This window comes from Manacus candei, unplaced genomic scaffold (assembly GCF_025592945.1).
Source record: "Manacus candei isolate 608988 ecotype Guabito, Panama unplaced genomic scaffold, ASM2559294v1 h1tg000126l, whole genome shotgun sequence".
In the NCBI taxonomy this organism is placed as follows: domain Eukaryota; kingdom Metazoa; phylum Chordata; class Aves; order Passeriformes; family Pipridae; genus Manacus; species Manacus candei.
Genome location: NW_026138174.1, coordinates 1,044,414 through 1,056,518, shown reverse-complemented (window position 1 = coordinate 1,056,518; position 12,105 = coordinate 1,044,414). Strand labels below are relative to the sequence as shown.

Here is a 12,105-nt window from a genome sequence, read left to right as displayed (position 1 = left end):
TAAGCACCGTTAGGCTGATGGAAAACCCATTTTTCCATCCACCTAGCTCTTCACTGTGGTTATTTTCAGTGTTTTGGCAGGATACAGCCCCTGTCTCACAGGACTGGGCACCACATTACGTGTGGAAACCATCAGACATTCTGAGTAGCTAAAGATGAAAAAACAAGTTTAAAAAACAATTAAAACTGAGGCCAGCAGGGACAGTATTTCCTGCAGCAGAGTAGTTGTTTGTTTTTTCTGTTTGTGGACCAGCACAAGCTACAACCTGTGTCACAGCTCATTCCTTTTGTAGATAAATACCGCCTGTAGCTTTATTTTGGGGGCAGTTGTTTCTGTTCTCACTGTAGTTAATGGCAGTAACATTGTGCCTCTACTCAGTCATGCAACAACCAAAACAATGCTTGTTTAAACTTAGTTTTTAAATTTGAGAAGTTTTATATTGTCTCCTGTGCTCTGGGGTGCAGTTTAACAATCTGCTGGTTTCAGTGGAGATGCCAGATTGAGAAACACTTGCTCTGTCCTTACCACTGACAGCTGGTCCTTCCACCTGCACTGTTTTGTGTCCACTTCCATGCTCCAAGGAAAGTCATTTTGTGAGGCCATGTGGTAAATGGCTCTGAGAAGCATTCCAGGTTTATTAAGGACTTGACAAAGAGAGAAAAGGAGAAAATGTGTGTTTATTTTGGGAGCTGGTTTCCTCACCCAGTTCCCTAGTACAGCCCCACACACAGCTCTTTTGGCACGACTGAGGTGCCAGACCAGGAGCAAGCCTCAGGCTCCTGCACCTGGCACCTGCTGAAGAAATCATTCCTCAAAGTGTGCTGTTATCTAAGACATCTGCTTATTCTGAAGGAATTGGTGAGACATCTATGTGTTCTCTAGAAGCTTCATTCTTTCCCTGTGGTGGCCTTGTTGTGATCTTTACATAATGTGTCACCTCTTTCAGGGACCTGTTTCTGTTTTTACAAGTATCTGTTATTGTACAGTTTACCATTGGTAGCAGAGTGGAATCTATTCAATAGTCTACCTAAGAAGTCCAAATAAAGCCCATGTGCTGGATAAAACAAATCTCTCTCCTGTAGGATGACTCCACCTGAGATGTACAAAACGTTCCTGCCACATCTTGCTAATGAACTGGTGGTTAGAGGGACCTATCTAGCCACAATATGAACAGCAGGACTAAAAGTAAAATAAAAATCAGAGGAAAAGAATGTGTTGTGGGATCCTGCCCCCCATTTCATTCACTAAAATAAAAGTAGATTAATTCCATGCCTGTTGGACCTATCGCTGCTATGTCTGCCTCTTCTAATCAGTGTTTGTAAACTTCCTCATGTAGCACTGTAGGATTCCAGCTGGCAGAGTTTGCAGTGACAGTATGGTGTTTTTGTCAAATTACATCCAAGTGTAGAAGGAAGAAACATGAAGATGACGAATCTGAAATCCGTGGCGAGCCTGCAGATTTTATAACTCTTCAGAAGAATTTGTGAACTGCAACTTCTCCATCTGAAATCAGTGTCTGAAGTCACTTTTGCCTGACAGCAAAAGTGTATTTCCTAGGTGGAAGGCAGACAGACTCCCACAGCACCACCTCATTCTCCTGGTTTTATGTTTGTCCTTTAGTGGGAAGAGTGAAGGGGGAAGCAGAAGCTGTTACTCCTTGTCTTTCACTCGCCTTAGTCTTCCTAAATTGGTGTCCTGCAGATCCATCACTTGATCCCACCCCAGATGGCAGGAATGGCCTCCTGCCCATAGGAAGGTCAATAGAGCAGCTATACCACAAATCTTTTGACTCTACAGTCGGGTCTCTCCTGAACAAAACTGTTGTGGTGCAGGGAATAATGCTGGAAGAGCATGTGTGTCTTGCAGGCACAAGAGGCGGTTTGTTTGAGTAGCCTGTGGAAAAACAAGGAATTTCTTAGTGCTGAACAAAATGGCTTAGAGGGAATTTTGATAAACACATATACTTTATGTCATCTTCTTAGTTTGCATTAAATGGTTAGCAGTGCATACCAATCAGACTGCCCAGGTGCAAAGTAAAACTGAGTGACCTGGTGGTATGGGCTCTGAAACATTCCTCTGTCTCCAAAGCTTATTTGGAAGAGCATCTTTAAGGCACTCTCGGATAATCTTGAATTTGACCTGATTATTTTTCAGATAAGTACTTAAATTGCAAGCCTTTTCAGAAAAGTCAAGAAATAAACTATTTGAGAACATATTCACTGCAGTCTCAGGCTGTTCTAGTTTTTTCTGTTCAGATGGTCACGACATTACAGCTAGATCAGCCCATCTGCAAATTCTCCGTGAGTCCCAATTTTGCCAGAGCACTTTGACAAAAATTGCAGTCTGCTCTGACAGAAGAGAGAGGCACTTGTTTTCTGCTTCAGTCTTTAATATGTCCTCTGTGGTGTCTAGTGCTGAATCCAGCTTGGAAATCCTGAAAATGGGTATGGGGTTGATCAAAGATGAAAAGGGAATGTCACTCAAGAAACAGGCATTACGCTACCTGAGGTGATCATCTTGTCCTGGTTTTGCTGATTTGGGACTAGTTGGTTTGGGGCCTGAGAACTGGCCCTGGAGGAACAAAGAAGCATCAAAGCAATGTGGCTGCAGCATGTATGAAACACCCCAGTCTCCTCCCCACTTGGCTTCTTCTCATGTAAAATCGTAGAATATCCTGAGTTGGAAGCATTGTCAAAGTCCAACTCCTGGCCCTGCACAGGACATCCCAAGAATCCCACCATATGCCTGAGAGTATTGTCCAAACTCTTCTTGAGCTCTGTCAGGCCTGGGGCTGGGACCAGTTCCCTGGGGAGCCTGTTCCAGTGCCCAGTCACCCTCTAGGTGAAGAACCTTTCTGTAATATCCAACCTAAACCCCCCTGAGGCAACTTCAGGCTATTCCCTTGTGTCCTGTCCCTGGTCCTCACAGAGCAGAGCTCAGTGCCTGCCTCTCCTCTTCCCCTCCCGAGGAAGGTGTAACTGCAGTAAGGTCTCCCCTCAGTCTCCTCAGGGCTGAACAACCCCAGTTCCCTCAGCTGCTCCTTACAGGCTTACCCTCCAGACCCTTCACCATCCTCATAGCCCTCCTTTTGACGCTCTCTAATAGCTTAATATCCTTCTTACACTGTGATGCCCTTTTCTCAAGGTCATCTGGTGTATGATTTTATTGTATGCTTTGTAATTGTCTATTTCTAACCTCAGAATTTGAAGTGGTCTGTTTGGTACCTGACTCTGGATTAATGAATCACCAACAGTATGTCCAGCATCCCCATTCCTAGTTTATTTGCTCCAGTATTTTTATCCTGGCACAATATCCCCAATATCTTAATGATTTTTCTTTGCAGTGCCTTGTCAAATGCTGCACTAAGATACAGCTGTATTATGTATACTCAGTTCTCTTTAGCTACTTGGTATGGTTTATTAAAAGCTCAGAAAGAGAAAAAAGAGATTGGGTTAGTCAATAGCAGTTTCAGTTCAGTTTATCAACCCACGCCAGCAATTATGCCTGCTTCACTAATTGTCAGGACATGCCTTTTCTTTTTCCCAAGTTCCTTTTTCTCAAATTGAATTTGTGTTCTAATTTTCTGCACCCAGTACAATGTATGTTTTTCAGTTCAGCAGCAAATGGAAGGAGTTGCAATTAAAGTGAAAGAGCTGGCACACGGTGAGAAGTGCAAGCTGCAACTGGGAAATTTTTCTCCCATTCCAAATTAGTTTGATTACAGAAATTCAGCCTTTTGAAATATGTTTCTTTGTCGTGTCCAGAGGAATACAGTGGAGCAGTGGTGTTCACTGGAACTATAGTGATGAGATAAAGTTCCAAATTGTAGTACATTAATGCAAACAGCTTGTAATACAATGGATACATTCATGGCCTGACATGGAGACTTCCTTATTGGAAAGTATTACTGCTATTACCTAGCAAAAAAACCCCCCAAAACTCAATCACCTCTTTTGATAGGGTAATTTTAACAGTGGCAGTAAAGTTAATTCTGTTAATGATTTTCAATTAAGCTTGGGTTTAATATATATATATAAAATTGGAAGGAATAGAATGAGTTTGATTTATGTGATACAGTTATTTTTTTAGACAAATACAGGAATTCCAGCTTATTCAGTTTGTGAATTGTATACACGCTCTGCTCAGAGTCAGCAATTTTGGGTCTTACCACAAGATTTCTTGAAAATGCCTCATAAATTGTGTCTGATTTATTATCTGTAACCCCTTTGGTTTATATATGTCTTTGTGCTATAAAAATTTGTACTCTGACTGAGGCATCTGTCCGTGTTACGTTGCTATAAGAGTAATTTTCTAGTTGATGTAGGGCCTACCATATGTGTGTCCTGTTAATAGCAATAAAGCCAGCTGTGATCTAAATGTGGATGAGGAGGGAGGTCCTCTGAAGAAAATACAGGATCATGTAGTGGGACTCTTCAAGCCTTCGACTGGTTTTGTGTTGCCATCACAACCTCTCAGATAAGGCCCTCTGGAGTTAACCAGATGTGCCTTTGCAGCCCTGAGCCAGCCTGTTTTGCTTTCAGTACAGACTTTGTGGTCCTGGTGAGCTGCTGGTTGATATTTTTAGATGCTTTCCCCTTGCATGGGGCACCAATCCCTCTCTGTTAGTTTGCCTGTCTACTATTAACTTCTGTTTTTTCCCCCAGATGTGTTTGTTCAAGTGCATTATGCCAGTGCACCTTGTTGCTGAATTTACTAATGTTAATTGTATTTGTGGAGGCAGAGGAATAAGACTCCGATTAAGCAATTATTAAGTATTCATTAATTAAAATTGACAATCATAGGATATTTGTTGGGATAAACCTCACATAAAAAAATGGTGTGAGGGGATATATTTGTATTTTGCGTGTATATATTTGAGATGCAGGGTTTGCTCTTAAGTACTCATTTATTTTTTAAAATGCTGCTGTGTGCTTTAAGTGACACAAATCAAAGCACTTCCTTGCTGCTTGGAAAATTTGACTGACTCTCGAAACTGAGGACTTTTTTTTCTTTCTGTAGAGCCTTGTGGCTTGTCATGTGCTGCCATATTTGAAAATTAAACACAACTTCACAAGATGTTTGAGGGACTGGAGCACCTCTCTTACGAGGAAAGGCTGAGGGAGCTGGGGCTGTTCAGCCTCCAGAGGAGACACTGAGAGGGGACCTCCCCCAGGTCTGTAGGGTCTGCAGGGAGGGGGCAGAGGATGGACCAGGCTCTTCTCAGCAATGGGACAAGAGGAACAGGCAGGAATTGATGCCCAGGAAGTTACACCTGGACAGGAGGAAGAACTTTGCTGTGCAGTGACCGAGCACTGAACAGATTGTCCAGAGAGGGTGTGGAGTCTCCCTCACTGGAGATATTCCAGAACCCTCTGGACACAATCCTGTGCCATGTGCTCTGGGATGACCCTGCATGAGCAGGGAGGTGGGACCAGATGACCCACTGTGGTCCCTTTCAGTCTGACCCACTCTGTGATCCTTGTGCTTTAGAACTTCCATATCTTGATCACGAGTGCAGCTCTGTGAGAAATCTTTCCATAGCATAACTGCTTGTTTTTACCAGGAGAATGAAATGCATACACTGAAAAGGTTTGAGGGTAGTATAGTCTTTTAGAACTGATTTAAAACAACATCCTAATATCTGTCATGGTTCTTTGCTGCTCATGCTCTCCTGAAGGATGTATTTGTCTGTAGAGGGATTCACTCTAGAGTTCAGAGGGAGGTTTCAGTGGGGTGTACGTCAGCATCTGAGCAAGTTGCAATAAAGATAAGCCTGACTATCACTTCTAATCTGCCTGGATTTCCTGACTTCATGAACCATTCCCATGCATAACAGTTTAGTAACGGAGAAGGAAAGCAGCTGAAATTAATGGTTGTTTCTGAAAATATATTTGCATGTTGATCTTGCCCAATAAAGGAAAACAAATCAGTAGCACAGTTGAGTTTACATACCTGAATCCTTGTTTTGGATTCTGCACAGAATTCACTGTGTTGACTTTTTAAGGTCTGTCTGGGTGGTTTTGATTCACTTGTTTCACTTAACCTTCTTGGTTTTTTAAATATTTACTGCTACTTTGCTCTAACTCGTCAGTCTGTTACCATCTGTTGGCACAAAGGACAGGACATGGTTCATTCATGGTTCCACATTCATCCTGGCTTGGATGGCTCATATCTGAATGTTAATTAGAAACAGAGTCATCCTTTTTCCATGAAAATTTTACTTACAAAGTGAGTATCTTGCTACAAAACAGAAGAAATACGAAGAAGTGTTATAATACAAGGCTGCATTTATTTCAGGAAGAGTGAGATGCATGACGGTCAAATCCTCCTTCCAAAAGTGGAATCTCAAAAGTTTTCTTCTCCTGGTTAGCAGAATCTTTTTCCTTCTTAGACAGTGCCCTTTTCTTGTCAAACTGCTTTTCCCTTGGAGATAAATCTACCTTTTAGACATGCAAACAAACAAATGATATAGCAAGATTTTCACCTGTGGGACATTTGTAGCTCAGATCTGAATGTGAAGTTCTAATTATGCATACAGGAAAGAAGGTACCTTGTGTTCACAATAAAAGAATTTATATGAAAGACTGGCTGAGCTTGATTTCCAGCTTCAGCCTCTGATACTTTCTATGGATTTGTGATCTACTTTGTGGACTCAGCTCAGAAAATTGTTTTTGATGTGTTCTGGTATGGTAAAGCTAACATTTTCTAAAATTAAGAACTTTGAAGGAACTGGAGGGTTTGGATGGAGGTCTTGGCTTTATTCCATGAAATATAGATAGCAACCTGTGAACATGTATCAGGAACATAAATACTATGGAAGAAACGTGTATATAGTTTACACAGTCTGGTTTTATACCACCTTTTTGTTTCCTTACATTGCCTTTTTTTTTCCACTCTGCCTTTTACTTCTTCCAGATTTTTCCTCTAACCTAAGCTGCAGTACTGCTTTGTGGTTTTAGTTTCAAACCTTAAAATGAAAATGCCGCTGGAGGCACAAAGCCAGTGCCCAGAGAGGGCAATATGTACAGGCCATGTTGTAGAATGGAGAGGTGTTTTTAATTGAATTTCATTCTTGCAGAACGAGGTCATTGTTCTCTAAGGTTGCCTAAATTAAATACAAATTAAAACATTCCGTTTAAATCGGTCCACTGGTCATTTAAGAGCAAAGGACTTATTATCTTTACTGTCAAAGCTGGCATAGTTAATAGTGTAAACATACCCTGCCACCGGGATTTAACCTTAGAACCACAACTTTAGGGTGCCACAGGTGGTGATATTTTGTGTGATTTTACACGTGGAAATCTTCAGTGGGTAAAGTTGAGCTTTATGTATGTCATGGTATCACTGATGATGGGGTGACCCAGGCTGGAGGGGACCTCCTGAAGTCCCAGTCCAGCTTTTGGCTCAAAGATTGGGCAGCACTAAGTTCAGCTCAGGCTGCTCAGGGCTTTGTCCTCATGGGTCTTGAAAACCTGCAAGGACAGTAATTCCATAGCATCTCTCTCAGCCCCCTCTAAACCTCTTTTCTCTACATATGTACAGATAATGCAATGGCAGCCGAATTTTTGTTTGTTTCTAATGTTTAGTACCCAGGAAACCAATAAAAGTTCAGTTCAGAAATTCATGTAATCACAGTGACAGTTTTTCTCACACACTTAGGAGATATAAGATACTTATTTGGTTATTTTTCTAAAAAAAACCCCAAACACCTTTCCCCCCTTTGACACCTCCCTAAACTGCATCCAAGCAAGGAAAAAGAATTTCTTGAGTACTATAAAGTGTGTGATACTTTTGAAAATTTACCTTTTTTCCCCTGCAGGAGCATAGTAAAGCTGCAATACAAATGTTAAACAGGAGCAGTTCAATAATAGCTTTTCACATTTCTCAAAGTAAACAAAATTATTAAATGAGAATTTATATTAATATTTACCCTAAGGCAGAGCTAATCTTTGAAGTGAACAGTTTTCTGTCTCAAGTGGTGTTAACAATCAGATACCAAATAGTATTAGGAGGTACAAATGAGTACTTTTATTTATCTCGAGACCATTGGTACATAATGTAGATTACACAAATATAAACATAAAGCTTAGCAATCATTAAAACTGGATTTGAGATGTTGCACTTGCTTCAAAGTCTCCCTGTTCATTTCTCTATTGCTTAGCTACTGGTTTGTTTCAGTGTTTGTATATTGAGATGTTTTCTGGAAGGAAGAGAGGCTGTAAATTTTAAACAAAGCTCTAATTAGTGTGGTAACACAGTGGCAGAGTCCAAAGAGTTGCATTATTAGAGGTGAACCCTAACTGAGATCATGCTATTTATGTAACTTGCCCAACTTAAGACATTTTCTGTCTGTCTGGGTCATTAGGTTGTTCTTCTAGTAAAACAACTGGTATCACATGTAAAATTTGAATCCTAAAGGGGGACCCATTTCTTGGCTTTTTATTTGTGGCTTAAGTTTAAATTCTTCTGTCCTTTTAGATAAAACTGGTTGGTCCTGTTTTCAAAAAAGAACCGACACTTAGAGGTTGTCAGCGTATTCTGAAGTCTCTTCCTTTCTGTTGTGTTGATTTTTCCCTTGAACATTTACTAGTTTGGAGAGGTGCATTCAGATAATTCTCTAGACCAGGTGCCTGCCCAGGTGATGCACCTTCTCTTTACAAGGCTGGGATAGCACTGTCTGCACTGTGGGAAGAACTGGATGATGTTTGTCCCTTTCCTTCAGTTATTTGTGATGAAGAGCTCAGCCCAACTTCATCTCAAACATAATGTTGGCAGGTGTGCTTCATGCTGGCTGTTTCTTCTAATGCATTCTGCTCTGGTGTGTGTATTTTGATTTAATCTTCCAAATATTTTTCTGAAATGTGTCATTCACATCTGCCAGCCATGCCTTCCAAATACAAGACTCCTCCAGTTTTGATGGTTAGTGATTTAATTTTAGAAGTTTAACAGTTCTGCCTCCTTGCTCGAAGATACTTAAAAAATACATTAAATTTGCCCGTTTTCCTCTGAGATTTCAATTGCAGTAAATGTCACTGTATGATGTGATATAGGCAATTTTAATTTGTGTCTTAAGAAGAACAGTGTTTGACACGTACTTAGACTGGAGGCTGAGAGATTTGGGACGAACTTAGTCATCTTTTTCCTTTGAAGAGCTCTTATCATCCTTACCCAAACTGGTGATGGCTTTAGATTTGCCCAAGATTTGCAGTCCTGTGGGCTAATGATGCTTACACAGAATGACAGCAGAGGGGGAGAGCGTGGAAACCTGGAATTGTTCTCTGCTGTAGGGCCTGCAGGAGACCAGATCATCCAAATCAGGGGATGGTTGTAGTGTAGGTGATGTGCATCCCTGGCAGCTGGAGCCCTTGGACACTTGCAGAGTGTCTGATGTCACCTACATTTCTAAAACCAGAGGCAGCAATATCCCCACAGGACACTTGCTGTAGGGAGCAGGGGAAGTAGCACGGGTGTGGACTATTTCAAGATGGTATAGAGAAGCAATAAATCAAGTATTATTGTGCATTTCTTAGTAAGCTCAGTCCTGACACTGATCAAATATGCTCTGAAGGCACTTCTGCTATAAGCAAAATAATCAAAATCCAAGCGAGGTGAATTTCTCAGTTTATTTACACAGAAGTACAAGGAACACAAGCAAGAAACTTTATATATATTGACTTTAGTCCTCTTTTGAATTTTTACTTTCTAGTAATTTTCCTAAGAAAATGTGGGTTTTTACTGGCTTATGACATTAGAAAAAAATGTTGATATTCAACCAAAGGCGTATATTTTCTGACATATGTTCTTTTGTGTGCAAATATGAGAGGCTGACTTTTTTTTATATATTGTTTATCTGATTCAATACATTTACCCTATCTTAGTTTTCTAGTATGGTTTATCTGATTCAACACATTTACTCTATCTCAGTTTTCTAAGTCTGTACATAAGAAACCCCATGTATTTCTAATTAGGTAGTTAACTTAGAACAAAGATTTATTTAACCTCTGGTTTGAGTAGAAATTCTTAATTAATTGGAAAAAAATCCAAACCTTAAAATCACTTCTTTTAGTTAGCTCTGCCCCAGGAATTAAAAGGAGTTAAATTACATGTATTAAAAAGGTTTAACAAGGCATCTTTTGAACACAGCTTCCCTTGTAAGCAGGGAAAGTATTCATCATCAGAAACTCTCTCTGATGTGTGCAATCCTTTAGCTGTGCAAGGATGACATTTACTAATACTGGTTTTTAAACATTGATTGAAGGAGAAAACATTTCCTTATCCACTATAAATGATCTGGTTGTTAAAATGAACTACACAAACCAAAATAAAGAGTTTTCTCTGCAGCCCCAGAAGAGGTGATTGCTGTCAAAAGCTGCTTTCAACATGTCAATATACCCTGTTTTCAGGTCTTCTTCTGGTGACTAAATTCCATGAGACTTTTCAATGAACTTCTCCCTGGTAGCAAGCATGACCTGGCTTAACATGACTTCAACATTTTTTTTGATTATTCTACTACTTTATACTGGCCTAGGCCTTAACATCTGTTGGTCTTCTTTCAAAGGTAGTACTAAATAGGGAGTTTAACTGTACATAGTTTTTAAATAACATTTTGTATATTTTAATCCTCTGTTTTTATAAGAATCTTTATAAAAGGCAATGCTTTGGAGTAACTGTGGCTTATTTTGAGGCTTGAATGAGGTGTGTTAGATTTTAGTCGTATGTGTTTATTCAAGAAAAAAAACTTCAGAGCAAATTAGAAACTGTGACAGAGTAAACTAACACCAGTGATTGTTCTGGAGACCTTTAAAGGCTTTTTAGCCTATCTTCCACCAGTGAAAAAAAGTGAGAATATCCAGCTCCCTTGCAGAATTTGAGTTGTCTGTGGCTTTTCATCAACTATTCAAAGCATTTTCTTTAGTACCAAGTGCACAGCTAAGCTAACCTTGCACCTGGCTGTCTGCAGAAGAGGTGGCCTCACTTGTATTTTCCCTTCTGCTGGTTAAAGCAGATTAACTGGCCAAAACAAACCAAAAGTCCCTAATCCTACAGAAAATCTTGTTGAGAAATCAAATGATAGCTAGTGCTGGTGGAGAGAATAGAGAAGGACTGCTCTTTTTGGTGGCCATCATCTGGGACAGTGCTTACCTGTGTTGTAGAACTGCCCTCCCTTCAGCAGCTGTGCCTGCTCTCCTTCCCTAAACCCCTGTGTGAACCTGATTAGTTAGTAAATCACAGTGAGTGTGTTCTGTGATGTCAGGTATTAAATAGTTGAAGAGACGTGATCTGAAATGGATTAATTCACAATTGTTACCAAAACATTTGAAGGAAGTAAGAACTACTTAGGTCTGTTCATTGCGGGGAGGGAAGTTGAATACGGGGTGACAGTCTGATTAGAGGTCATATTATCATTTATTTCTTTGAAGAGCATGTGCAAACATCAAGGTTAAGGTCATTACAGTATGGTCATGTTCTCACCCCTTTTAATTCCTGGGCCTTTAAAATAAAATCCACCAAGGTAAAACAAGAACCTAGGCAAGGAGTAGAAGCTGGGGTTAATTTGAACTAGAACAGGTTGAGGCAACCCTCCATTCTGTCTGTCATTATCAAAGGATTAATTTGCTTTCTGGGGTGGAATGAACAGAAACCTTTATTAAATACTGAAATAAGAATTCTGTGAAGACCTGTGTGGACTCTGAGCTGTGAAATGACAGAAGTGTAGCACCTGCAGGGAGGAGTGATCTGTCGCAGCACATACATCCTTCTTGTAGCAGCACAAGGATTGGAATAAGGGGCTTATCACGGAGAAAGTACATGCACAGGGAAAGCCTGACGTCTGGCACATACACCCAGAGGTTTTTAATGTGTGTGAAGGGGTTGCCTTCATGCTGAAAAGGGAGAGTCGTGAGTCTCGGTGAAAAAAACGTGACTGAAAAAGCTTTGTTTCTTCACTCACCCCTCCCAGCAAATTGCCTGAAAGAGGATCATACACAGTGGTGCATCATTCCTTTTATCTCCCAGTATGACTCACTGAGCCATACATAGCAGCTCGTCTTTTGAAGAGATTTCTTACTCAGAGAAAGCTGGATGTGGAAACAAATATTCAGCGTC

General features: G+C 40.4%; 1 protein-coding gene across 1 annotated transcript in view; it reads left to right on the top strand.

The window, feature by feature from the left end:
* PDXK (pyridoxal kinase) overlaps window positions 1-12,105 on the top strand; it is a 47,338-nt gene that overhangs the window by 8,008 nt on the left and 27,225 nt on the right. The window lies entirely within an intron of this gene.